This window comes from Cricetulus griseus, chromosome 5 (assembly GCF_003668045.3).
Source record: "Cricetulus griseus strain 17A/GY chromosome 5, alternate assembly CriGri-PICRH-1.0, whole genome shotgun sequence".
Taxonomy (NCBI): domain Eukaryota; kingdom Metazoa; phylum Chordata; class Mammalia; order Rodentia; family Cricetidae; genus Cricetulus; species Cricetulus griseus.
In genome coordinates, this window is record NC_048598.1 from 55,394,630 (window position 1) to 55,418,597 (window position 23,968).

A 23,968-nucleotide genomic window follows, 5' to 3' on the forward strand; every position below is an offset into this window, starting at 1 on the left:
TGAGGTTTCGTGGTCCTGAGTCTAAATCAGTATGAGAATGAGAGGCCTGGAGGAGCTGCAGGAAACAGAATGGCTTGCAGACACTTCCTTTATTTCCCCTCCACGCAGCAACGGTTGAAGACCGCTGCCCACATCCATTCCCACCTCCACCCACACCCACGCCTGCTCTGCTCCCCTTTCAACAAGTAAGAACCAGCGCTGGGAGAAAGCCAAGAGGGCAGAGGATTCCCCCTACCCTTCCCCATTCCCCCTTAAGACGGACCAAGAAGCATCATTCCGCCGCGCCTTGCTCTCGGGCTACCTTAAGAGCTGAGCAATGCTTTGGCCTCCCGCCAAACCCCACCCCCGCCGGCTCGCGCTCCGCCCCTTTCTCCTCCCGCCCTGCTGGGGGAGAGCTGGGGAGCCCCAGTCTGGCCAGAGTTGGCTGGAGCTGTTGCCATGACAAGCATTTTCTTAAGACAGCTCTTCTGTTGAGACCGTCCTAGGCTGGGGGTGGGGTGGGAGTACGAACTTCCTGGGGGACCATCCCTCCGAAGACGGCGAGGTCAGACACCCGCCCAGCTCCCTGCACCCATTTTCTTCCAGGAAGGTCCTTCGCGTGGAAGGGCTGGGGAAGAAGACTCAGTCCACTCCCCCAGCTGTGGCCAGAGAGCAAAGCCAGCATCACTAGGTGGTTTGCCACACTGGGGAGAGCGGTGGGTGGTCACCCCACCCTACTCGGTCCATGGAAACGCTGAGGGAGAGTCCCGCTTGGAGACACCTGAATCTTTGCTAGAAAGAGAGGTAGGTTTGCAGAGAATGAATTGACTCTGGGATTTGCAAACTTTGTTTCTTTCTTTCCTCTCAATAGCTTCTCAAAGTATCCGAATTTCCTCATGCTAGCAAATTCTGGGAGGGTGGGGTGGTGGAATAGGAGACAGAGGTGGGGGGAGAAAATGAGAATGTCTTCAACACTGTATTCTTCCCTGGGTTCTGAAGAACCATCTAATCAAACAAGTGATCCCTTTGCGTTTTCCTCTGGATCATGGGATGGGTGGGGAAATGGAGGGACTGCCTTTTTCTCACCCAAATTAAGCTCTCGGAACAAGTATTTATTCCAGCCGACCCCCATCCGCTCCTGCTCTCCCCCTCCCCCTCGGCTTGGGAACCAGCCGCAGAATGGAAAACTGTTGCGGAAAAAAAATATTTTCCGCGTCTGTTCCCTTTCTCGAAAGCCCCAAAGAGAGATGGGAAAAATAGGACCAAATAAATCTTCAGCGGGAAGGAAGGCCTTAGCGCCAAGGAGGGAGCTCACGGGGGGGGGGGGGGCGCATAAGGTGGAGATAGGCTAGGAGAAGTTGGAGGGTGAGAACCAGGAGTGCACAAATTAAATTTCTTTGGCTTTGCATAGAAACCTCAGCAGTTTCTCTCTGCGGCTTACAAAACATCCTCAGACTTTGACGTCTATAATTAGCTGTGGAAAAAGCTGGGAGTTCCCTCTCACTGCTGTTGTTTGAGTGAGCGTAAGCGTCCAGAACCAACTGTATGAGTGTCTCTAAGGGCACCGCCCCACGCATCTCTGATTCTATAGGGAAGGAAAGAGAAGGGGCACACTGAAAAGTTTTCAGTTTCAAGCCCCAGGCTGTGAGGTGGCCGGCTTGGGCCTCTGGCATCTTGAGAGGGTCCCTGAACAGATCGCTTTAGAGATAGACACTAAGGCTGGAGTTGCTCCCTCTTTCTCCTCTCTCCCTGTTTTGGTAGTGCGGGCCGGCTGGCGTCTTTCCTTGAGATGAGTCCAGCCTATACTCTGGTCCACCTCTAGAAGAATGCCTACTTGCTTCTCTCCAGCCGCGTGGGGAGATGGGAGGAGGGGCCCAGCAAATCCTGCGAGCAGGGAGAGCGCGCCCTGGCCGGAGGCATCTTCTTCCAGGGTACTCCTGCAGGACGCACAATGCCCTCCGGATCTGATGCTGGCCAGGTGGGCTGGTCGGGTGTCAGGTGAAGAAGTCAGGCGGCTGCTGTGACGCTGAGAAGGAAAGAGAAGTGGGGAGGGAGGGAAAACGAATTCCCGTTCTGCAGGCCATCTTTTCCTCCAGTTGGGGTGTGTGGCAGGGAGTCTTCAGATTCACTCCTTCCATGCTTGACACCCCCACCCACCCACATGAACTCCCCTTGTTCCTGGCTCTTCCCACTTAAGAGACCCTTTCCTATAGCACCCCCCTGGTCTGGGATCTCCTTATCTGGAAGGGAGGAGACCAGGGTTATTTCGGGCTGGGACCAGCATGGCAAGGGGCCTAGGGGAGAGAAGAATTTCAAAACAGGAGGACCCTATAATGTGGGCTATGAGAAAAGCCTTGCTGAGAACCTGAGGAAGAAATAGAAGGAGAGGTTAAAAGGTAGCCAGGGAAGCCACCAGAGCGAGCTTTCATTTGCAGGTGTTTGGTAATGGATCAGACCCTTTGGCCACTCTACCCCACCTGTGGTCTGATCCCAACAAGAATTGGTGCCCTTCTTCTATCGGAAGGGGAGGCGGGAATCCCGGGGGAGGGACCAATTCTGGTGGATAAGGATGGCTGCTGCCTGAGGTGTCTGCTTAGCGCGCACTAGGGTGCCTGTTCTAATGGCCATGTGTCCTGGGTCTTGGGCAGCTGGGGAGACCGCTTTTCAGCCCAGCTGTACCCCCACCTCTCCGAGCCGTGAGAACTGCAGGGTTGGGAATACTGCAGCAGAAGCTGGATCCCTCCCGTCTAGCAGCGTCTGTGACCTGCCCTATTGTCAGCCTCTCAGCAGCCCGGCTCCACCCTCTGGCATGGCTCTGCCCTAGTCTGAGTACTCAGAGGAGAACGGACTTAGATGTGGTAGAGGCTTCTAGCCTTCCGGTCCCTGCCGGTGCCTCTGCCCCTTCACTTCTGTTTTCCATCTCCGTGTCCCTGAATCCTTGGTTCCAAGGTCAAGTTGAAGGGACTTAGTTTGCCTCATCCCCGAGACTCCCAGCTTCTAGCACAGTGCCAGGACAAATAGAGGCACTCTGTCAACACTTCCAAGATGAAAGGGGGCAATTTAATTAAAAAAAAAAACATTTATTGGGGACCACATCTGGAGGTCAGGGAACAATTTATTCTCTCTTTCCACCATTTGGGTTCATGGGGACCAAACTCAGGCCATCAGATACTTCAAGGCAGGAGTCCTTACCCACAGATCCATCTTGCTAGTCCCCAGGGGTGGAGTAATAGCACCTGGGAATCACTTGCATGGGGAGGTGCAGGAAGGGGCCCCTAGTTTGCCCTCTGGTCTATAGCCCCTCCTCGCTCTGGGAACCCTGCTCACCACAGAAACGGTGGGAGGGAGTGGCTGAGTCAGGTTTGTCACATTGCTGTAGTCTTTGATGTCAGAAGAGAATCAAACTGAGGGTACTGTGTGGGGAGTGGAGAGGGGGCAAACTAGAACAGTCAGGATCTGCCCAAGGCCTGGTGCTGGGAGAAGTAAGGTGTGTGGTGAATGAAGGTCTTGGAGCAGGAATATCGGACAGCCTTATATCCCACTCACTTTCCATAAGATCTGGAGAGAAGGGGGCTGCTCTGCCAGCCCTGCCCCAGCCACCACCCATCAGCAGCTCCAACTGCCAGCTGAGACTACGGAGTTGACTTCTCTCAGTACCCGTGGCCCTTTGCTCTTTATTCAGTGCTCTGGGCCTCTGCACCAGCACCCACATTAAGATCCACTGAACTTCTGAAGGAGATGAGGAATATGTTATTTGGGGTGCCTAGGATCCTAAGAAGCATATTTGATGTTACTTTACAGGTAAATGCCCCACCCTGAGCCTGCCCTTCCTTGGAGGGATATCTGCCAGGCCATCTGTGTTCCTTCCCTACAAGTGACTTCTCAGACATACTGCCCACCAAGCCTACTGCCTGCTCCTAGGAGGGCTTTGATTCCTTCTATCCCTACTGCCAGGAGGGAGGAAGTGGTAAGGAAGGTAGGGTGGAGCAGGCACCCTCTAAATACAATCTAACTGGGCTAACAACATTTCTCCACTTTTTGCTCTCTGGAAAATGGAAAACATACTCTTTTAAATTGGCGGACAGTATGTATTTATAGATGCCATGTTTTGATATATGTATATACTATATAATGTTCAATTCAAATCTCAAACATTTATCATTTCCTTGTGGTTAAAAAAAACACAGGTGTTTTCAGGCAGATTGTTTAGAGTAAACAGCATGCTATCATTTTCTCCAGTCATATCATAGAACAATAGAACTTATTACTCCTTTCCAACTCCAGCTAGGTGGTGTCATCATCCTGTCTCCATCCCTCCTCCCCAGCTTGGCAACCACCATTCCACTCTCGGCTGTGTAAAATCAGCTTTTCCAGATTCCACATGAGGTCATCTGCTATTTGTCTTACTGTACGTGGCTAGTTTTGCTTAACATAGTGCCCTTCGGCTCCTTCTATGTTGTTGCAAATGACAGGTTACCATTCTTCTTGAGGCTGATATGTTTTCTTTGCCAGTCCCTCAGCTGATGAACACTTTGGCTATTTTGAATAGTGCTGCTGCCATAGACACAGCAGGCAGATGTCTCTTCTTTATGATGATTCTATTTCCTCTACATATATACCCAGTAGTGGGATTGCAGGATCACATGGCAGTTCTGCTTTTAATTCTGTTTGTTTGTGTTGTGCTGGGAATCGAACCTAGAACCTCTTGCAATGCCAGGCAAGTGCTCAGCCACTGGACACAACAGCTCTATTTTTTTTTTTTACTGTTTTGATGAACCTGCATAATGTTTTCCATAATGACTGTATTGTTTCCCCTTTTCTGTGGGTCACTGAAGTAAGTGTGCCCTGGGGCTAGAGTCCAAGACAGCTGTGTGGAGTGTTTTATACTCTGCTTCTTCTCGCTGCATCTATTTGTCTTCTTCTTTCCTAGGATGAGCTGCTCTTGTTCCACTGACTTACTTTCTTCACACATGTTCCAACAGAAATGACAAGGTCTGTCTTCTGCCTCCTCCTTAAGTGTCTTCAGCCCACGTAGTAAATGTGGTGGAAGAGAGAAACCAAGAAGCAACTAGTTAGTCAGAGCCAAGGACTTCTGGTCAGAGAAGTGTCTGTTGGGCGGTGTGGAATTGGGAAAGAAGCGAAAGGAAAGAAAAAGGGACAAGGACATAGGCACATAGGAATTGGGTCCCTACCTCCCTGTCATGGTTCTCATTCTGCCCACTCTCAGGCTGAAGCGTCAGCTTCAGCTCTTTTCTCCTGGCTGACCAAGTTTCATACGAAAATCCCAACAGTTTGGGAAAATGAACTGGCATGGTATCAGCAAGGTCACCTTTTGCCTACCTTCCTGCCATCACTTAGGGTGGGCACTGGCATTTAAAGTGCTGTGCTTACTGCCAGACATGTCAAGACTCTGGCTGGGTTCAAAGAAATTCAGCTCAGGGCTCTACAGAGCGATCTGGCCAGTTTGTAGAGTCAGTGTCAGGAGGACAAAAAAGTATAACCCCTCACAGGCCACATGCACATTTACACAGCAGCCCAAGTCATTATCCCAAAGATGCATACTCACAAATAAAGAAACATGTGTGCACAAGGTGAACCAGATTGTATTTGTAATAGGAAACCATTGCAAACTGCCCTACTGCCCATTCTTAAGACTATAGCTAAAGCTGGGTATAATGGTGTATACCTTTAATCCAGCACTCGTGAAATTGAGTCAGGAGAAGTGCTGTGAATTAGAGGCCAGCCTACAGTGCACAGCAAAACCTTGTCTCAAAAAAGAGAAAGGTGTGTGTGTGTGTGTGTGTGTGTGTGTGTGTGTGTGTGTGTGTATGCTAACATGAGTGTGCACATGCATATGTGTGCATGCACACACAAATAATAAATTCAAAATAAAAAATGGCTTCCTGTAGGAGGCAGATGAGGTGACAGGAAATCAGACTTTTTTGGTTATGCTTTTTCAGACAGTTTTGATTAAAGTACTTACATATTTCAACAACTTAATTAGGTCCAAAAAATCCAACTAAATCTGACTACAACAGAAACACTGACTAATGGAGTAACAATTTCATTACAAAGAATTAATTTAAGTAAAAAATTTTAAGGGCTTTTTTTAAAAGACAAGTTTAGACTGGTCTTAAACTTGTAGTAATCCTTCTGCCGCATCCTCAGGACTGTTGGCATGAGCCACTACATCTGGCTAACTAATATATTTTTCAGTGTCAATATTCTGACTCTATATTCTTGGTAGAATAGATAGTCTACCAAGAATTTCGAGAAACTTCAGACTGTACTTCATGGGTATGTTATTATTCATGATATTGGTGTTGTGAATAGAAAACCATCCCACTTGTTATAGGGCAGATGGGATGTGTAGTCCTTGGAACTTAGATGTCTAAAAGTCGGGGTCTGAGTATGGGAAGAGATAGAGAAGAGCATGGATGGCAAATGGGAAATCACAGGATTCTTTGTTTCGTTGTCTATCTTGTTGGTCTATCCACCAAAGGCATTTAGAAGTAAAGCTACATCCCAGTGCCTGATTTTTGTTTGTTTATTCATTTTTATTGCATGCATGTGTGTGTACAAGATGGGTGTGGAGAGGGTGCATACATGAGGGAGTATTCAGAAAACAACTTTGTGGAGCCCAAGGATAGGATTCAACTTTCCAGTCTTGCACAGCAAGTACCCTTACCTGCTGAGCCATCTCATCAGCCCCTGGATTTTGATTTCTAGGTACCATGTGCCCTATTAGAAGCCAGCACATCACTTGGCCGTTATCATGTCTGAGACTAGCCAAGGACAGTGAACTGTATTATGCCAGGAAACTGGAGCATGCTCATGTCAAAGAACATAGAAGTCTGCATACAGGAGCTTCTTAATGGATGTGAGACACTGAGAAAAAAATGAGAAGCAACCCATGCAATAAAAAGGACTTCACAAGTCCAGTCTAACAGTTGAAGGGGCAGGGAAGAGCAGGAAGGGAAACTCTTCACAGAAATGCCAGCTAACCTGATGCAGAAGTATTTGAACTCTTTACATTTCAATTTAGCCTGGCCTGGTGGCTGCCTGGGAAGCTGAGGCAGGAGGATCACAAGTTCAAGGCCTGCCTGTATAACTTAGAAAGGCCTTGTCTCAAAATAAAAATGTAAAAAAGAAAAAAAAAGAAAAAAGAAAAAAAAGGCTTGGAATTTAGCTTAATGGTAGTTCACTTGTCTAGAGCATACTAGGCCCTGATTCAGCCCCTTAGACCACAACAAATGAACTTATTTAAATAAGTTTATTTATTTATTTAGCTGGGCATGGTGGCAGATGCCTTCAATCTTAGTTACTTGCAACAGTATAGGGTGCTGTCTTAGTTAAGGTTTTTATTGCTGTGAAGACACTCCATGACCACAGAAACTCTTATAAAGGAAAGCATTTAATTGGGCCTGGCTTACAGTTCAGAGGTTTTGTCCATTATCATCATGGTGGCATATAAGCAGACATGGTGCTGGAGAAGGAGCTGAGAGTTCTACATCTGTAATTTGCAGGCAGCAAGAAGAGACAGGCACTGGGCCTGGCTTGAGCTACAGAAACTTCAAAGCTCACCCCCCAGTGACAAATTTCCTCCAACAAGGCCACACCTCCTAATAGGGCCACTACCTGGTGGCCAAGCATTCAAACACATGAGTCTATGGCAGCCATTCCTAGTCTAACCACCATGGGTAGTGAGTTCATGGACAGTCTGGGCTGTATAGTGAGGTTCTAACTCAAATTTGTTTAAATTTGAAAAAAGAAAAAAAAATTGAGATAAGGCTACTTTGTAGCCCTGGCTACTTTGGAGCTCACTCTGTAGATATCAAACTCACAGAGATCCACCTGCCTCTGCCTCCTGAGTGCTGGAATTAAAAGTGTGTGCCACCATGCCTGACCTTCAGTTTGGTTTTTAGTTGAAAAATAATTGTATATGGAATAAACAATGTGATATCTTGATATATTCTATGGAATAAGTAAATTAAGATGGCTAGCATATCCAGGACCACATATTTATCTTTTCAATGTTGCGGCAGTTTTGAAAATATACTTTATAATTAACTGCAATCTCCACACTAGAATGATCACAAAGACTTATTCCTTCTAACTGAAACTTTGTATCTCTTGGCAAGTATCTCCTAACCTGCCTTTTCCTTCGGAATTTCCCCAACAATAAGCTGATTCGGGCTAGGCTCATTAATAGATGATAAAATTATTGAGCAGGGAGTGGGGAGCATTGTTAGATAAAAGGTTGGTCCCAGCATGCAACTGCAGAGCGACTGGCTTAACAGAAATTGCTTTTATCACAGTTCTGAAAGCCTAGGGGCAGACACCAGCAAACCTGGAGGCAAGAAAGGGCCCTTCCTGATTAGGCCATTTTTCTCCTTGCACCCTATGGAGAGGGGATGGGACAGAGACCATGAACTCACTTGTGACTCTTTGGAAGACACTAACCCTATTCACCAGGCTCCTGCCTGCCCTCTGGATGTCTCATGCCATCACTTGTGAGGATTTAACTTGTATGAATTTGGGGCCACAAAAGCATTCAGGCCATAGCACAACAGATCCCCTCACAGACTGCTTTTCTTCTAAGTGTGTGTGTATGGGGGGGGGGGAGGCTGTCTTTGGCAAGACCATGCACTTGTCACACTAATAAGTCATCAAACATCTTCATTAGTGGGGACTCCCCACCCCCAGACAGGAAAGCTTCCCTGAGCCTTGCAATAGGAATCTCAACCCAGTCTGTGGTCTAGTCGAAACTGCTTAGCCAGATCCAGTTTCAAAGAGATGACAGAGACATCTGAAGTGGGAGCCAGCAGCCAAGACTCTCCCCTCTTCCTGCAAAAAAAAAAAGTCATAAAAACATAAAAATTGCTGGTGGGGTTGCTGACAAGCTGGTCTGTCAGGAAAGGATGCCTGCCACCAAAGCTGGAGACCTGAGTCAATCCCTGGGACATACGGGGCAGCAGAAGATAACCACTTCTTGAAGTTGTCCCTTACTTCTGTATGTGCACGCCCATACACAAAATAAGTTAGTAAATGAAAAGGACATCGTTGCTACAAAAGGCTGAATGTGGAACCCAGCATAGGTTAAAAGAAACAGAAGAAGAGCTGGAGATGGGGCTAATTCACTAAGAGTACTTACTGTTCCCTGCTCCTGTAAAGAACCCAGGTTCAGTCCCCAACACCAACATCAGATGGCTTAACACCTTCTGGCCTCTGTGGGGGGGGGGGATCTTATGTATGTGGCACGCATAAACTCACACAGTTACACATATATACACATAAATAAAAATCCTAAATCTCTTAAAGTAGAAAATGAAAAAGATAAAAGAGTCCGTCTATCCATATACAATGTATGAATTTTAATTTTTTTTCACAGTTTTTAAAACTTTAGTATCTGTGTGTATGTGTGTTCTCAAGTTTTCATTCTTGGCATGTGTGTGGAGGTCAGAGTACAACTGTGGGAGTTCTCTCCTTACACTGTGTGGTACCGGGAATCAGACTCAGGCTTGGTGGCAAGTACTCTTACTCGCTGAACCATCTCACTGACCCAATGTATACATTTTAAAAATTAATTTTATATCTTTATTCTAAGTAGATGAATGTTCTGCCTTGCATGCGTGTCTGTGAATTATGTGTGTGCCTGGTCCCTGTAGAGTCAAAAGAGAATATCAGATTCCCTTAGAACAGGAGTTATAGGCAGCTGTGAGCCACTGTGTGGATGCTGGGAATCAAATTTGGGTCTTCTGCGAGAGCAGCCAGTGCTCTTAACCTCTGAGCCATCTCTCCAGTTCGAATGTATGAGTTTTAATTGCACATGGTGGCATGTATATTGCAAAAAAAAATTTCTGGAACAATTGGGAATATTTTAGCCTAGATTTTAGGTGATATATAATTACATATTTTATATTTGAAAGTGGTAATATGATTTTATGTGGTAGTATCCTTTTATGTAAATGATTTAAGGCAAAATGTTTGAAGTTATTTTCCAATGGTTCAGCAAAAATGTGTGTGCAAACACACACACACACACACACACACACACACACACACACACACACGCCAAAGGAGAAGGCAATGACAACAGTTGGTAAATCTACTAAAGTAAGACTGAGAGTAAGATTTCTTCTTTAGTATATGCAGAGCCTGAAGTCCAACCCAGTACTACAAGAAAACAAGGCAAAAATAACTGAGGAATCTAAGTGAATAGTCTGTATATTCTATTGTTATATGGTTTGTGGGGGTTTTGTTTTGTTGCTTTTGTTTTTGTTTCCCTTCACTAGTTCAGGTTTGATATATTTAACAGGTAGGGAGAGACCTGAATACCAGAAAGGGCAGAAAGGGCCCCTAGATTCCTGCCACCATCTTCCTAGGCACCCAGCAGGGTCTTCCCACACAATTACTTCCCTTAGGTTCTCCCTCTCACTTACGTGTCCAGTGAGTAGGCTAGTGGGCCAAGCGACGCACAGGAGACTTGTTGACACTGTGTCTTGGCCTACAAGAATCCTAAGGACTAGGTGCTTCACCATTTGAGGAGGGTCCCAGGTTGTAAGAGGAAGAATGTGCCCACAGCCCCAGAGTTGTCACCTTGTTCTGACTCCTTCACATTATTCTAATAAGGTGATTCTGAGGAAACCTGCTCTGCCTGCTCCAAGCTTTGGTGACTGGGCTAAGCAAGGCCTTCCAGACTCTCCCTTGCTGGGAATAGTATGCTGTCAGTAACTCAAATCACAATGCCGCCACCCCTACCTTCCTAGCCTGGTCCTGGCTCTAAAGAGAGATCCAGTTTCTGGGGCTGCTCATCTTTTTCTCTCTGGAAACCCCAGGCTAGGCCCCATGCCACCCGGGGCTCTTTTCACATAGGAAAGGACTATTGATCCTGCCTTCAATTCCTCTTCTGTCTTTTTGGGAGCCTGGGGGAGCAGGAGCCAGGAAGCTGAAAATGGGCAGACAGGGAGGGGTTTGTTCTAGGAGCCATTGGGCCTGTCAGAGGAGCACAGAGCTAGGAGCCAGAGGCCTAGGAGATGCTGTCTGTATGACCTTGACTGAGGCAGCCATCCTCCTGAGCCTTCATCTCCCTCACTGTACCATGAAACCAAGTTTAGTCATTCAGAATCTAGATGATACAACCTGCAGCTAAATCCCATCATCCACCTGACACGAACACAAGAAAGGACACTGGACAGGCTCTGCCTTGAACAGCCACCCTTAGAGTTAGATGTTAAGGCAGGTTTTAGGTTCCCACCCCCAGAACTTCAGTTATCAAGGACTTAGTATTAATACTTTCCCAGTATCCTATTGCCATGAAGAGATGGTCAAGGAACCCTTAGAAAAGAAAACACTTAATTGGGGTTAGCTTACAGTTTCAGAGGCTTAGTTCATTTTTATCATGTAGGGGACCATGTGATACTAGTCAGTAACTGAGGGCTACATCCTGATCCTTAGAGAGAGAAGGGGAGGGACACTAGGCCTATTGTAGGCTTTTGAAACCTCAAAGCCCACCCCCAATGACACACTTCCTCTAACAAGCCCACAGCTCCTAATTCTTCTAATCCTATTCAAGAGTTCCACTCCCTTGTGACTAAGCATTTAAATATATGAGCCTATGGGGGGCATTTTCATTCAAACCACCACACCCAGCCATGATTGCACTGTGTCAAGAGCTCTCAACACTGACTAGAGGTAGAGCTATCCAAGTGTTCAAGGACTTACTGTCCTCCAGGGGTCACAAGTCCCAAGAGACCCATTAGATTAAAATGACCAATGTGCAACCACTTTGACCCACAAAAGGTAGTTTCCTGTGGTTCAGCCTAAATATTTAGTATTGGATGTTGAACGTTGGAAATCAGGGGTTGTATGCTTAGTGCTGTGGGCCACTGAGGTTAGCAAACTTTGGGTAAGCTATCATTTGGTAGGCCAGCCTGGCCTCTCTCTCTCTCTCTCTCTCAGTATTTTTAGCCCTGGGGGGGTGACGCACATGTTGGCCAAGTCTTTTTCCAAACTTCTATTGAAATTCTTACTTTCACCTCCCCGGAATTGTCCAAAACAGCTTCCATGAGAGAAGAAAGTGGCACCCAACTTCACAAGACTGCCTGTATGTCCCTAGTATCTGGTTTGACACTTGAGGATGGAAGAAACCTGAAGGCAATAGAAATGAATTAATTACTCTTTCCCCTTACCATGGCAGAGATGAGGACACACACTTCAAGGGGCCCTGACTAGGCTGGAACTTACTATGTAGTTGGCCTAGAACTCTCAGCCTCCCAAGTGCTAGGATTACAGGTATGTGCCACCATGCCTGAATAATTACTTATTTTGTGCTACTAGAACTTGACAAGCATAACTACTACTGAGTTGTCTACATCCATTGCCTGTCTTACTTTGAGACAGGGTCTCACTAACTTGACAAAATTCCTATAGCCCAGGCTGGCCTTGGACTTTCAACTCTGCTGCCTAAATCTAGAAAATACCTGGGATTATAGGCCTGTGCCACCACATGCTTCTCAACGGAAAATAATTTTGAGGGGAGACAGTTGCTAGACAGGATTTGAAGGGGTAGAAAGGACAGGGTAAGATTTGGGCAGAGGGGAGGTAGGGGCAAAACTGGAGGAAGGACTTTGGGGCAGAGGGGAGGTGGGGAGAGCAAAGCTGGAGGAAGGTCTGTGGGGCTGCATCCTGACATCCTGACTGCAGACTTGAGAGCTGGAGAGTCAGTTGCTTTGGCAGGTGAAGGAGGCTGTCTGCGCCCACCCACTGGCATGCCTCCAGCCTTGTCTGAGCCAGCACCAGTGTCGCAGGCAGGGTGACATCTGGCCTCAACAGCAGCTGCTGCCTACCTGCTCCCCTGGTACTGGGGACCATTTGGATGATTTTGATGTTTCCTCCCCACTGTCTGTACTACACAGCCTTCCTTGTGGGGAGCACTCGTAGGACATCTGTCAGGATGCGAGGACAGACACAGCTGGCATCCACACTTCCAGGAGCTGTCTGACCTTGTACAGGGAGGTGGGTCACTGGCTTGGGGCTGAGAAGCAGCTTATTTTGTTGAGCCAGAGCCTGTGAGGTAGAAGGAGTTAGGGAAATAGTCCATTTTCCTTCTTTGGCAAAGGAGAAAGCAGACTTACCCAAGGACACCTGGCTCGTTTGAGGCAGAACCAGAGTCAAAATCCAGTTCTCCCGGCTCCAGGTTTGCCACTGAGTGTTCAACCCCTGCCATGTCATCACTGGGTGACACTGCTCATTAATGAATCTCCCTGGTCCAGGATCTCTTCTCGTGTAACAGAGAGAACCATTCCTGTACTTAGAAAATGATGTGCCACACTGCGAGGTCATGTGCTAGAAGCACTTTGGAAGAGAGATGCTAGAAACCGTGAAGCCACTGTGCTATTGATAGTCAGGATCCTTAGCACTAGAGGAAATGCAGAGCAGTGCTCTTGGGAGCACCACCCTCATCCACATAGCTGCTAATGAAGCCAATGGAACCAATCTGTCATTCGTGGAACAAACAGGAAGTGAGTGCAACCCATATGCCAGCTACTATGCTGTGGGTGGGAAAGTGGTACCCAGGAGACGGAAAGGGCCCAGAGTGGCTGACCTGAAGTTCAGAGAAGCTTTTTCTGAACCAGGTACCCGTAGAAAGCCCTGACTGTGGCAGCGTTCCAGAGAATGTGCCTTTGTTTCCTTACAAGGGACTTCAGATAAGGAACCCTCTGAGCTGGGAAAGACATGAGACACCATGGCAGTCCTTGGTGTTACCAATGAGCTGTGACTTTAAAGGACTTGCTCCTGTCACTTGAAGCTGTGCCGGGGCGAGGTGTGGTGCTAACTGGATGTTTGCCCGGTCTGGTGGAATCAGTCCTCCGGGCATCTCAGTCTTGCCTGACTTTATATGCCTGTGTGCCTCCAGAGACCCCTGCTTAGATGGAGGCAAAGATGCTACATCACTGGGATAGCCAGACGAGATCCAAATGATAGCAAGGGATAAAGCCGGAAACAGTTTCCTCGCTAGTCCTTCCTTCACACTTCCATCCCTCTACCCACTTTTCAGAGGCAGTAGGTTCAGTTTCAGATGGTGTATACTATACACGCGTTTATTGAGCCTCTAGAAAACATATATGTCATCTTTCCTTCTGTGCCCTGTAGCGTTGTGACGGCCAAATGAGCTCTGATGAAGAGCGAGCGCTGTGCAGATGTGAAAGTACTGGGCACCCGTGGGGCTTACTGCGCTTGTGCTCTCTCTTCCTTTCACCCCCTTCCCGCCACTGCCCAGCTCTCTGCACCCCATAGCATCCTTCTTGTGCTGCTGTCATTGTGTCCTCTCCCCTGGCCTAGACAAAACCTAAGGCAACATCTGCTGCATCTTGAAAAAAAAAAAAAAAACAACAGCAGCAGCGGGCACAATAATCCAAGCTAATTTATCAGCTGTGCATTCAGTATCTAACTTGGAGTATCTCATTCAACAATCCCCCAAGAGATGAGTATCGGGAGTCTCCATTTTACAGGTTAATGATGGTATTTCTCAACCAGAAGGCTGAGAAGCCACCTTAGTCTGACATATTTACAGGCTTCCTCTTTCCATGCTGAGTAACTGACTAGTTGATAGGAGTATGGAGCATCTATTGAATGTCAACTAAGCCCTGGCTTCTTTCTAATTATGTCACAACAGCCACCTTCTGAGACAGGTATAGGATTTGTCTTCCAGCACCTGGAAGCTCACTCAAAAGAGCAGGAGGAAAAAGAACAGAGGGGCTTTTTTTTAAAGGTTATGGGGGAAATGTTGCCAAACTTGGGTCTGGGAGGGTAGCCCTGGCGGGCTGGGCCTTCTCCCAAGGACTCCTTCCACCGCAGGCTGCTGCCTCCCTCGTTCACATGCACAAGCCTCAAGCAGCAGGCTCAGCCTAGATCTCTAAATAAGTTAGCTCAGGCTCTCAGTCCAAATGCCAGAAGGTGCTGGTTCCAGGGGAGCTCTGGTGTCTTCCCATTATCTGGGGCCTTCTGGAGGTGTGAGGTGCATTCAGACATGGCTACCCGGCCCTGCCATCTGGCTGGTTGGCATTGGGACTCATCTTTGGTCCAGTCCTATCTGACATAAACCTGCTGCCTACTGAACCCTGATTCTCTGAAGTGTTTTTGTTCTCTTTCCCCACCTTCTATGATACTGGGGATTGAACCCCTCGGTCTTGCCCACACTAGACAAGTGCTGTATCAGTAAAGTACATCCTCAGCCCTGACTCTCCTGAGTGTATATTCCATCAGTACAAAGATCTTGGTCGTTTTTGTTCAGTGATGTCTATCCAGTGATGTGATAACTGCTCAATAAAAAACTGCTACAGGATTGCAGTGTAGCTCTGGGATAGGACATTTGTCTAGCTCTCACGAAAAGCCTGAGTTTTATCTGTCTACAACATGACAAAAACAAAACAAAAATGCAGGTGTGTGTACAGCTTCCACTTGGGAAACTTTTGATCTCTGAATTCTCCAAAATCAGAGAGAAAGGGGTTATTTTCTAAGCCTTGAAGAATGCCCCCCCCCACTGAAATAAGTGCAACAGTCCTGTGGCATGCTTCCAGTCCCTAGCTTTTATGAGGAAGTGTTAGGAACCATCTCTTAATGTGGGGAAGTCGAGAGGAAAGTGCACCTTAGATCTGTTTCCTTTCTTTATGCATATGACCTAGGATGTTAGCTACATGAGGGAAGCGAGTGAAGAGAGGTTTTCCCTAACACTGAAAAATCAGTTTACGGGGACTGGGAAATAGGATACAGAGGTCCTGAGTGGAGAGGGAAAGAATGCTAATTTCCACTGGGTTTTTGGCTCAAAAGCCAGAGTTAACCAGCTCTTTTATCCCCTCTAATGCCTTTCTTTATAGCAGTTTCCTGTGTCCCAGAACATCCAGGCTGTCTTGATCCCAGCAGATGATTACACATGAGAGCATGGGTTTAGGGAGTCAGGTGGAACCGTGGTTCACCTTTGTCTGGCCAGTTCTGTGACCACGTGCAAATGTTCTAAGGGCCTGGCCTATAGTAGGTGCACCACAAATTTTAGTTTTCCTTCTTAGTTTCCCTTTATTTCTCCCCTCTCCATCTAGCCAGGCATCTGTCACAGCCCATTATCTTCCAATGACTAAAATGTCCCCCATCTGCATCTCTCCAGCAAAGCACTTCAGGGAGTGGCCCCAGGAGCTCTATCGTTTCCACGTCATAGGTTCTCTTCGTGGTGCCAACGCTAGGATTTTGCTTGCTGCTTGAGCAATGGGAATCCTGGCAAGATAAAGCAGAGCTGAAGGTGGGGTAGCTCAGCCACTTTGCTGTGTTTGTTTTTGCCCTGCATTTCTTTTGCAATAAGAGACAATGCTGGGAAAACTCTTGTCCATAGAGGGAGTCAAACTGGGTGGCAGTGTTTCTTTTTAGAAACTATGATGACCCGAGGGAATCATCACTATTTGGTCACCCAGGTCAACTGCCAGCTGCTACTGGAATTGCACAGACCACTGGGTAAGCAGGCAGGAGAGCTGGAGTCTCCCTTGCTTTCTCTCGTATATACTCACAGACGTTTCCGCTAGAATGCTGCTGCCAGTGGGTCAAGGTAATGCATGAGCCACTTTTGCTTTCCTTGCCCCTGGAATGGGCTTGGCACTGAGTGCATCTTGCTCTCACTTCCTGTGGATTGCTCCAGTGCTCTGGGGTCTGAGTGGAGGAGAGTCTACAGTCCCCTCTCAGTCCGTGAGAATAGCATCAGGCCCTGGGAGGTGCTCTGAGAGGAAGTGACTTACAGATATGGATGTGAGTATTAGCTGAGAGTTCACAGGCTACTGCAGTGTAGTGGCTGGGGCACAGCATTCTCACCAAGCCCACTAGCCAGCCTGTGAACTGCTTAAAAGGAGGAGTGATGCTTTAGTCATCTCTGTGTAGCCAGTATTAAATATAGCACAGACGCTGCCTCATCGTGTGATGATCAGTGAAGGATTCGTGGATGGATGGATAGACGAATTAAATCTTACTTTAAAACTGAGTCAAGACTGTAGTAAATTTACCCATTTCCTTTCCAGATCCAGCATCCCTCCTCAGTAGCTTATCACCCCATGCCTGAATAATTAATGGCAAAGACCTCCTAATGACAGGTGGGGTGGTCTAGAGCAGGGTTGCTTAAGCTTTTTCTGTTATGACCCCTTTTGCCAGATAAATTTTCACATTTTATATAGGCATATAAAATAAGTATATAAGCCAAATGTTTACTGGTAATAAATGATAAAGAAATTTATTTTAAAAACAACCCTTTGGTTGGTATACTTATAATTTTGCCATTTGTAAAAAACAAAAGCAAATGTGCATGCTAATGAGGCAGGCTTGTTTATTTTTAGATAAACAATTAAATCTTGGCTGCTGATTTGATACTAGAGGACACAGAACATCTTCAATGGTTTTCAGAATTGACTAATATTTTGATTTTATAATTGTCAGTTCTGAGAACACTGCCTCTTATAAATACGAAGCACAAAATGGCAGAAGTATGTTTAGAGACATCTCAGAAATTGTTGTCAATTCTTCTTAAGCACAAACAAAATTCAACTTAACTATTTTTTAATGCTTATTCATTTACTTATTTTGTGTCTGTACGGAAGACATGGGGGCTCTTGCCGCAGTTCAAGTGTGGAGACCAGAGAACAATCTCGGGCAGGCTCTCCTCCCACCAGGTGGGTCCTGTGGGTCCCATTCACAACATCAGGCTTGGCAGCAACATGCTGAGCCAGCTCATTGGTCCACACGGTTTTTGTGAGGGGAGACGGGGAATACATATGAAACACAAGTCAGCAAGTCAAACAGCATTTTTAAAAATCAAACATTTTTGTGAGTTTGAGGCCAGCCTGGTCCAATTTAGAACAGCCAGAGCTATATAACAGAGAGACCCTCCCTGCCTTAAAAAAAAAATTGAATTAAACATTCTTTTTGCTTGTTTTCTTTTTGCTGTTTTGAGACAGAGTCTCTCTACATGGTCCTGGCTGTGCTGGAACTCACTATGTAGACCAGACTGGCCTCAAACTTGCCACCTCTGGAATACTGGGATTAAAAGTTTGTGTGCCACCATGCCCTGGCCAAATTGAAACATTCTAACAATATAATCCCAGAATGTACTAACTTGATATGTGCTGATATATTAAAAATCCATTATGTTTCTCCAAGAAGGGGAAACATTGTAGTTCACACACACAGTAGCTGAACTCTGAGGTGAGGCACTTCGTAAGTGTTCTCTGGTATGACAGCATGCACGGTCCAGAGTGCTTACTCCGTGTATTAAGAACCATGGCTGCAGTGAAGTCCCACAATGCAACACAGGCAAATGTGGCCAGAACCCCCTTGGAAATACACTTGACTTCGGATTAATTCTGGGCCATTGCATGTTCAGAAACCTTCTGCTGTTGCCAGATTTTTCAAGAATCCCACAGCCCCATGTGGATCAACAAAAAACACTAAGAATCTGGGCTCTAGATGAGCCGATTTTAGAGCAAACATTCGGAGACCAGGCTTTGAGTCATTTGAGTTGTTTCCTGGCCTCTGGAACTCATGAAAACTTCCCAGTCTTCAAAGTGTTCATGGCTAAAATAAAGTTTGTGCTGAATGTAGTTCAGGGACATTTCTACTCTCAAATTCTCTGCTTCCTCCTACCTTAACAACCCTGCAGATTAATTATAGTTGGCTACCAAAATTTAAAAGAAGATTTCACATAGATCCAAATTCCTTGCTCCCCCCCCCCCAAACCAGAAGCCCAGACGATGTCAGCCTACCTTTTTCTATGGCAATGGTCAGCAGGAGCTAAGTTACCACTGACCAGTTCCGATGGGCGATGGGTGATGTGAAGCTTCTGACTGTGTTCTCTCTCTCCTGTTGCTGAAGGCTCAGCCCTGCTTCACTCAGTTTTGTCTTCAGCGTCCATTTGAATATGTGGACCTAGAATGGGGAAAATAGCTCTGAGGGGTGAAGACAAAGGGGCAGAGAGTAGGGTGATGGTCTGTAAATCTGCCCTTTCTCACTTAGCTTCAAGACTACAGAAACTGGGGGAGTCGTCCTGGAAAGTTAGTACAGGGATGAGAAAACCTATCGTGGCCTATGCCCCGGGAGAAGTTACTTTGGGTCTTGGTCTCCCAACATTATGAAACCCTTAGAGGAGTTTGTTTGCTTGTCTTGTTCTATTACCCATGCTGACCTGAAACTCACAAGGTAAGCCAGACTTGCCTTGAACCCCTGGCAATCTTCCTGCCTACATCTCCTAAGTGCTTGGATTTCAGGTGTGACCTGCCATGGCTGGCTGAGCCTTGTTGGAGCTAACTTCACTTTTCCATGTCTTGCCTTCCTCAGGCCCATGCTAGGAGTCTGTGAGTCCCCAATCACATGTCCCCTGATCACTTTAGGTGGTCATTCTCAGGAGACATCCTCAGGTGACAGCTTCTCAGGAGAACTGAAGTCGTTATTGTATTTTCCTGGTGTCCAACCTCCATTTAGGCTCTTGGCACAGAGCAGGTGAGACAGTTGCAAGGTCAGATTGTTACAAATTAACGTAAAGAAACTCAGGATCCCAGCTCAGCTCCACTGGGCAGAGTACTCCCCCACTGCTCAGCATCTCTCTCCCACCCAGCACCTGTTCCTGTCAACAGCTGCTTTTCAAGGGCCTTTCAGCTGGTCCCTTTTCATCTCCTCAACCCCCAAAGACCCTTGTCTAACTTGGGGCTAACTTCAGACCCAGTATAAGCCAGAGCTATTTCTCTCTAAGCTCCTTAGTTATCTAAGCCTAGGCTCCTACCAGAGCAGAACATTTCCCTCCTCAACCCGCAGGCTCTTCTCTTCCTCCTTGCTGCTTTGTAGGTGTTTCTGCTACAGTTTTCCTTTGTACTCTTGATTTGGTTTGGGGATTCTGATTGTTGTGTTTGTCTCTATGTAACCCAGGGAGGATGGCCCTGAACACTCCATCCTCCTGCCTCAGCCTTTAGTGTCCTGGGATTACAGGTGCCAAGTAAGTGGCTGTGTTTGCTAAATTTTTTTTATTATTATTTATTTTTTTTTTTTTTGGTTTTTTGAGACAGGGTTTCTCTGTGTAGCTTTGGAACCTATCCTGGCACTCGCTCTGGAGACCAGGCTGGCCTCTAATTTGAAGCTTATTTCTTGATCGTTTGATCAGTTAGTTACTCTGTGGTCTGCTCTAGCTAGTTTTAGGGGGTTGGGTTTGTTGTTGAGTTTGTTTCTTCTTCAAGAAACAAAACAAGTGCAGCTCAGTGACAGAGTGAATACTTAGCTCCTGTCTCAACCTGCTACACCAAAAAGAAAAGAAAACACCACCTCCGTTCTCTTTCATGAACCTTATATTTATCTCAGTCGTCGCTCCTTTGACACCCTTTTCCCTCTCCTGATTGTCTCTTTTCATGTGACCATTTACACATCTACACTGTGCTTTGTGCTTATCCCTGCTCCAGTCACTGTTAAGAGAGGTGACAGTTTTTGTTGGTTTCTAAGTATCTTTTAATGTGAATGGTGTATTTTTAGAAAAGTGATTTTTTTTTTAAGGACAGGGTCTCATATCTCGGGGGAGGGGGTAGCGTTGAGCCAAAATGTTATTTCTAAGGATGTTTACTTTCCCTCTAAGAATAACAGTAATACATAAATAACTAACATTTGCTGGGGATTTACTATCACCCACCAAGACAGATGCTAAGTGTGATGACCTCATTTCCTCTATAAGGAAGGTGTTGTGCCCATCCTCCCTTTCAAAGAGACACCAAGGTAAACAGACAAAATAATGCTTTGCCCAAGTTCTCCTGAGCACTAAGGGAAGATTGTGGACGCCATAGTCTTGAGTTCTGTTCTGCTTCTACTCAAGATCATTCCAGGAAGTTTATAAAATTGGGGGGGGGGAGCTTAAAAAGAAGATTTATAATAAATTCAAATTTATAGCTATTAATGTGTTTAGACAGACAGACAGATACACTCTTGATTCTGTTGTCCAGGCTGGCTTCCAATTCCTTAGCAGTCCTCTGAGTATCTAGGACTACAGGCATTCACCCTGCTCCCGGGTTAGCATATACATTAAAAAAAAAAAAAAAAACAAATTTGGAACACGTTAAATAGTGAGTTATTGACTTAAACATGTCCCTCTTTGATAGTATAGTGAGCATTGGTCCTACATTATAAGGACTGGTTACATGATCCAACAGAAGCAAATAGAAGGGAAAGATCAATATGATTCTACAAAAGGAAATGTAGAGGCTGAGGCCCTCAGCCCTTGCTTTGAGAGCTGTGATCTGGAGCCAGCCGGGCAGGGTGTGGAGTCTGAGCTGTGATGACAGGTCAGGGATGCAAGAAGGCTTGGGACTCTCAGACTGCCTTTGGGGAAGTTTCTTCCTCAGCATGTCTGGATCCCACATGAAGGTGTGAGATGAGCAGACCAACTTGTGTTGGAAGTGGGAGTTAGAAATGCAAAGTGGCTCCTGCCCAGACTCAGCTCAAGGCCAGGCATTCCGGCAGAAGAGCATCCTGAATAAAGGCCGCTATAAGATTGTGAGTAGGTTTACCCACTAATGACCTCCTGCAGCGTTGGGCTCCCACCCTGGCTCCTGGTTGTTGAGAACTATGAGGCTTTCCTGCCTTCATTCTGCCACACGTTCATGTGTAAAGACAAGCTAAGGATATTCTATCTGCAGCTATATTTTTAAAGAAAAGAAACTTTAAAATATCATCCAAGAATAGAGCAGGGAGAGACAGAGAAAAAGGAATTAGGAAAACCAAAGGGGCTGTCTACATCAAAGGGATAATGAGCAAATGTGTGGCCAGAAACAAAGATGGAGTTCAGTGTATGTGGTGGGGACAGAGAGGTCCCCTGACACCCTAAAGCAGTTAGGGTAGTGTGGAATCAGTCTGGATACCAGCCGGTTGGAGGTTTTACCAAATGGTTTCTGTAAATTCGAGAGTGCTGAAGAGTACTGTGGCCTCTGTGGCCTCTGTGGCTTCTGGCAAATACAGGCCATCCAAAGAATGCTGGCATGTTCAGCATGGGATCACGGATCAGACCATGAAGTCTTGGGTTCATTCACAAGCTGTGCGACTCTGGGTAGACTTTGGGCCAGTGTGCCCATAATCTGTCTCTGGCCAGTAAGGAGACTTCACTCTTTCTTCTTCCTCCTTCCTGGGCATCTTTGGAAGATTGATAAGAAAATGAAGGAAAATGTTGGGGTTTCCATGAGTAATATAGAAGAATCTTAATCATTCATCTGGTACCTTTTGCAGCAACACACAAAGAGACTAGAACATGTCACTTAGCTCTAAATTCTGCCTTTTGTCTTTTTAAAGTATCAAACGATCTAATTCTGAATGCCTTACAGGGTTGTTGCAAAAACCCTATGTATAAGACTAGAAACGTGAATATGCCTTGTACGCCAATAGAATGCCCACAGATGTACCGGTGATTATTTTGAAGGCTGGAAGGAGGAAGCCTGTCCAGTGAGTGTCCTAGGTATTCCCCAGAAGCTGAGGAGTATTTCTCCAGCTCCCAGAAGTTGAATGCTCCTCAAGCACAGTGGGCCTTCTTTATGCTGTAGGTGAGAGAGTGGTCTCAGTGGAATGGCCTACTCCAATTTGGGGAGAAACCTGGAAATCCTGGGGGACAACAGAGAATCTGGGGACTGAATTCTACTCTTGACCTTGCCACTAGCTAGAGTAAGCCACTTAACCCCTGAGCCCCGTTTGTCATCTGCTTCTAACCACAAAGAGTTGTTATGATAATCTAGAATATGAAATCTAAATTGACACCCTCTGGGAAGTTAAAAACACTGTGATTTGCAGGCAGATTTTTTTTTTAAATCAGACTGCAAAAACTGAGATCATAGAAACTGGTGCTCCCCACTGGTAATCGAGAATGTTAGTTTCCACTCTGGGATCTCAAACTCCGCACATACTCAGGAGGTGCTGTCCAGTTTGCCTGGCTTTCTCCCTGCTGCTGAGAGGGGGACTCCCAGGCCTCGCCTCTACCCAGTGCTGTCTTCCAGGCCTACATCCCAGAGTCATCCCGGTTTTTAGCACCTGTCCTCTCTCATCAGGCATCCCTTGATTTATGGGGGGAGGCAAAGTGTGGAGCTGTGCTCCCAGGGGTCTCGGGGCCTGCACCCAGGAGCCCTCCAGATAAAATCTTGCTAGAGCCGCTGCCATCATCAAGTTTTGTTTAAGGTTTTGTTCAGGTAAGATGAAGGCCGGGTGGGGCCTCCCCAGTGTTTGGAGGGGGAAGGATAGGGAGGGGGTGGGGTCGTAGAGAGGGAGGGGCCTGGGCCCACTAGGTTAGCTGCACTCCTGTGAGTCACAGGTCCCCTTCTTGAGCAATCGCTGCTGCCAGGGTGGAGCTAGACTCGTTATTTTGGGTTTCTGGGCTGAGGCAGGCCTCAGGGGCTTTAGGCCTGTGTTTCCCCAGCTGCTCACCATCCTCTGCAGTGCTGGGAGCCAGCTGCTCCGGGTGCCTGCGGCGGAGGGCGGGGGGTGGCAGGTCCAGACGCTGCGCGCCCAGGGCAAGGGCAGGGCGGCAGTGAGGTCCATTTAGGGCAAGTCTCCCACACCAGTCACTGCACCCGGACTACGGAGCCCACAGCTACCACTCCAGGCTGGGTGGGGTTGGCCTCCAATTAGAACCCGGCAAGTCTGGCCTGGAAGGGCGTTGGGTTCTGCCCTAGGTTGTTTTATTGTGGGTCCCAGAGGAGATGCACACTCAGGCCTATGGGGACAACTGCGCCTCCTCCCGTTGTGAAATGTAATGACTCTCTACTGTCCTCATCCAAAGAGGGAGACCAGGGCTCTGAAATTCACTGACACCTTTGGCACTCAGTAATGGTTCCTTCTGCTCTGCTTGCCTTGACTGCCTTCTCCTATCCACATCATGCTCGAATGAGAAGTTCCTTCATTGATAAAATCTCGTTAGGCTCAAGTGTTCAAAGCTGCGTGTTGACAGGAGTTC

General features: G+C 46.8%; 1 protein-coding gene across 4 annotated transcripts in view; it reads left to right on the forward strand.

Annotated features, from left to right (window-relative positions):
- The first annotated feature begins 407 nt into the window (after positions 1 to 407).
- Atp2b4 (ATPase plasma membrane Ca2+ transporting 4) overlaps positions 408 to 23,968 on the forward strand; it is a 97,246-nt gene continuing 73,685 nt past the window's right edge. For 2 of the 4 annotated variants that reach the window (XM_027417577.2, XM_027417576.2), the window contains exon 1: positions 410 to 783. The gene's annotated coding sequence lies outside the window, so the exon portion shown is untranslated. Of the gene's footprint in view, positions 784 to 23,968 lie in introns of all 4 variants that reach the window. The other 2 variants (XM_027417581.2, XM_027417578.2) reach the window with 2 other exon arrangements.